Source organism: Capsicum annuum, chromosome 9 (genome assembly GCF_002878395.1).
Source record: "Capsicum annuum cultivar UCD-10X-F1 chromosome 9, UCD10Xv1.1, whole genome shotgun sequence".
In the NCBI taxonomy this organism is placed as follows: domain Eukaryota; kingdom Viridiplantae; phylum Streptophyta; class Magnoliopsida; order Solanales; family Solanaceae; genus Capsicum; species Capsicum annuum.
The window spans coordinates 209403413-209408318 of NC_061119.1; the positions used below are offsets into that span (position 1 = coordinate 209403413).

The 4906-nt window shown below is 31.0% G+C and overlaps 1 pseudogene; it reads left to right on the top strand.

Moving 5' to 3' along the window:
- Positions 1-2145: 2145 nt before the first annotated feature.
- On the top strand, positions 2146-4190 carry LOC107841175 (annotated as a pseudogene).
- Positions 4191-4906: the final 716 nt, after the last annotated feature.

A 4906-nucleotide genomic window follows, 5' to 3' on the forward strand; every position in this document is an offset into this window, starting at 1 on the left:
ACCAAGCAATTTGGACTAAAATCAAGCCCTCAAGCAATTTGGGTTTTGGACAAATAATAAATAAATTAAAGCTTGAAAATGAAGAATTCATACCTTGAATTTCTTGTTGACGACAAATATATATATATGTTAATCAAGCTTCTAACTCACCCCCAAGAATCAATTTGAAGTTAATCTATCATTTTAAGGCTTCTAAGGCTCAAAGGGGAGTGAAAATGGCCAATTTTGCAACCAAGGGGGCTATTTATAGTACCTTGATCGCAGTTAAATGGGGCCTACGAGGTCAAAACTTTTTTTAACCTCCCAGACTCATTCGGACTCTATTTTTTGCAAACGAACTATGTAACTCCACTAAATTTGACGTTCTAAATGCATTGCTGAAGTCTAATTTTCTATCCAAAGTTGTTTAAATCAATTATGGCCCCCACACCCATGTCTACCGATTTGCTCACATTTTGATCAATTGGTCAAAATGAACTCGGGTATTTTAGGGCCCAAATCAAGGGAATTTATAGCCTAAAATCAATATTCTGGAGCTATTGGCGAAGTCGAAATTTGCATTGTAGGTCGTTTCACTGAAATTTTTGTTTGGCGGTCATTCGAAACTAGCGAAGACTTCTAAATGGGGAATTGGTCCTTAAGCCAAATGAACTGTCTGGTAACCAAACTCTCAGTTCCAGCAAGTCATAAATGAGTTGGAGCAGCTATGGAAAAGCTCTAACGGTGAAAATAAACGGACAATACGAAAAATGACCTGAAAGGTCATTACAAAATACCAGCAGGTCATTTTATTTGTTCACTATACTATAAGTATATTTTATTGGTCAAACACAAACTGTTTCTCGACAAAAAACTTTTCGTCAATGGCAATCAATTAATAATTTTTATCTCAAAAAGTCACTCTAACTTATTTTGTGATACAAGAATCATTTCACTATTCACTTAACTTTTTTTTTTAAGTCTAAAATGAATTTTATATTTAAATAAAATTCTATTTTGATCATGTCTAAACAATTAAAAGATATCTGCTAATAGTATAAATTTTATTGATTCTTTTGGCTAACCTACATTGATTAGGCATTTCTTGACATTAAAGAATTTCATAAACTAGAATTAAAGAAGTACTTCTGCAAAACTAATTGTGACGGTTGAATTAATTGAATATACCTAAATTTTAAAATAAAAATTAGGAAAAAAATATTAATATTGTCAATTTGTCAAACTATCTGGCCACTTCACACAAAACCTCCAAATCATCATCAACTCTCCACCGGTTCTAAAGCTTTATAAATGGGAACTGAGTTCGCATCATAGTTCAATGTATTGGTAAGTTGAAGAAAATTTTAATTTGCAACTTGGCCAAGATTATTATCAGGTATCCATATTTTTAATTTTTTAAAAATTTCTTTTCGAGATGATCAATTCATGTAATAGTTTAATTTTGCAGAGAAGTAGCTTAATAAGTGGAGTACTATTTTTCTTCTTAAAAATAATCTAAAAGAAAGTATGTATGGATACAAGTTACTAGCAGCAAGTATATATATGCATAATTTCCTCTATACAATATATAATCTTCTGATAAATGATGTTTAAATTGATCACCCTTCGATCTATGTTGCTATCCCATTTTTTTCTTTCTTTTTTTTTCTTAGTCTTATTTTTATATTGTTTTTTCAAATCAGAATTTACTGTAGGTAAATATATACAAAGCATAGCAAAGGAGTCCTACCTTCATGTACCTACTTAGATGGAACACTCTCCATACTAAGAAACAAGTAGAATTTCTATTGTCAACCTCAAAAAATCATCTAAAGATGCTAACCTCAACATGTTGCAGCCCCATTGGCTGACACTAACTCATGTTTTTTCCAATCTTGGTTCATTTCTTTACCAAACAGTTTAACTCCTTCAGGCTGAAAAATAGAGTTGTGCACACAAACCGTTGTGGCTAATGGGACTAAAATTACATGTCATTCTGACAATCATCATCCTACTATTTGAGGAGACCATTTTCTTACATATGTTGATCTCTAGATAAATAAATAAATATTTTTATATCATCAATATGAACAAATTCATATGAGTAACATATAAATTCCCCAATAGAGAGCTAATTAGGGGGAAGAGAAGCAACATGAAGACTTAAAAGAAGTGAGAAAGATGCTAGTGATGCTTCCTTCAAAATCTTTGCAAAAGCTTGATCTCATCAACACAATCCAACGTCTTGGTGTAGCTTATCATTTTGAACATGAGATTGAGGAATCATTGAGTTATATGTACACTCATTATGAAGAATGGATTGACAAAGTTGATGGTGATGACCTTCATGGTATTGCACTATGCTTTCGATTACTTAGGCAACAAGGTTATTATGTTTCGTGTGGTAAGTATCGTTCAAACTAAAGGATGAAAACATTAGTTCATGAAAATATGATCTATTTAACTCATCCAAATTTTGAAGCAGATGCTTTTAGGAAGTTCACTGACAAGTGACGACCAAGGAAATTTCAAGAAAGATTTGGTTGATGAAGTGCATGGAATGTCGAGTTTATATGAGGCAATACAAATTAGAATATATGGCGAAGAAATTATGGATGAGGCATGGACTTTCACCATCACACAATTGAAATTGATTTTGCCTAAATTGAGCAATTCCCAGCTTTCACAACAAATCAGTCACACGCTGAAGTTTCCGATTAAAGATGGTATGGTGAGGGTAGAAACAAGGAAATACATACCATTTTACCATGAAAATAAGGTTTTACTAAAGTTTGCCATATTGGACTTCAACATATTGCAAAGGTTGCATAAAAAGGAGCTAAGTGATATCACAAGGTAATTATAACTTGTTGCGCACACCTTAACCTTTGGTGAAATACATTAACGTATTTGAGGATTCTTTCAAGTAAAATAGTGATTTTTACTAGCAATATTACAATTAATCTTCAATATTTTTCCAAATAAAATTTATTTCGACCGAACACAACCTTTGTTCCAAAATATATATCAAATGTAAGTTTTCTGTTCTTTAATATATCAAGTTAAACCAAATATTATCCAATTAAGCACACCTACTAAAGAAACACACAATTTGTTGTAGGTGATGGAAAGAAATGGAAATAGGGAATGCATTACCTTATGTAAGATACAGAACAGCAAAGGGTTACTTCTGGAGTTTAGGTGTTTACTTTGAGCCTCAGTATAGCTTTGCGAGGAAAATATTGACAAAAATTTTGCACTTCCTTTCTATTATATTATTGATGGCACATATGATATTTATAGGACACTGGGTGAACTTAATTTCCTCGCTGAGGCAATTGAAAGGTAGTAATTGTTTTCATTATATATATAGCTCTTTTACCCAGTAGAATATAATTTGATTGAATTTGATGTTTGTCATATATATATATATATATATATATTATGTAGGTGGAATATTGATACTTTAGAAAAGTTATAATCATATATGAAGATTATTTATCGCGGTCTTATTGATGCTTACAACGAAATTGTTTTTCTTTTCAGATGAAAAAGGTGGTGAGGACTTACTTTGAAGAGGCAAAATGGTATCATGAGAAGAAAGTACCAACAATGGAGCAGTATATGAAGAATGGAATTGCATCAAGTGGTTACCTGTTGCTAGCAACTACGTTTTGGTTAGGCATGGGAAAGCAAGCAGCTAAAGATGCATTTGATTGGATATCAACTGAACCTCCAATACTTGCTGCTTCCTGTATCATTGCAAGATTACTCAATGATCTTTTGTCACATGAGGTATAATAAATATATATAAACTATTTACACCCATATAATCAGTATATATTAGCCTGTTACAATATGTTTTCTATTTTATTTTTTGTTTGTTATTTTGTTTGTTTACTCATATTTGCGGATGCAGGAAGATCAAAAAAGAGAAGATGCACCTTGAGGTATCGAATGTTATGTGAATGAATACAATTTCACAAAAGAAGCACACATGAAAATAAGGGATATAATAAAGGATTATTGGAAGGTTTTGAATGAAGAATACCTCAAACTCACTGATGTCATACCAGAAGTTTTGCTCATGACTATGATTAATTCTACAAGAGTCGTAGAGTTTATATATAAAGATGAAGATTCTTATAATTTTTTTCAAAAATAACTTGAAAGACGTCACTTTTATGATGCTAGTTGATCCTATTATATAGACTAAGAACTTCTAAAGGAAAAGATGGAACAAGAAAAAGCAGAATCACATTTCTCTAGATTGTGTTATTTGGATAAGTTATCTTAAGTATTGTTTACCTACCTATATTACTAGTATAGAAATGAATAAATTTGTAAAAACCACATAAATCCCGCATAAAATGAAACTATTTACATAATCTCACTTGAGATTTTCTTTCTTTCTATTATGTAAAATCTTGTCATACATTCGGATGTTTGTTATACATTGATCGAATATATGATAAAACTGGTTTGCCTACAATTATGGGAATGAGAATCAGAAAATGTCTTCCTACTCCTTAAATTACGCCATTTAATAACCTGTAATTAATTATTATATGAGTTAACATAGTAGCTTAAATTTGAATTTCAGAAAAAACTCTTAAACATTACTCCTAATTGTCGTCTTTTTGATATATGTTCCTGAAAAAATAAAGAATCCTCTTTGTTCATGATTTCTGGAAAAAAAAAAAAAGATGAACATCCCGATATTATTGCATCATTCTGGTGTTTGGAAGGCGAAAATCAGTTTTAAATCATACAAAAGTTACATCATTATTGTTTCAGAAAGTATTAACTTTTTGAAATTGATTGCGACAATCGTGATGGAATTAGGTATTGATGATGTTCGAAAAAAGTTGAAGTTAAATACATCATTGATGGTAATTCTTCTTCAATTATCATAAGGAATGATAAT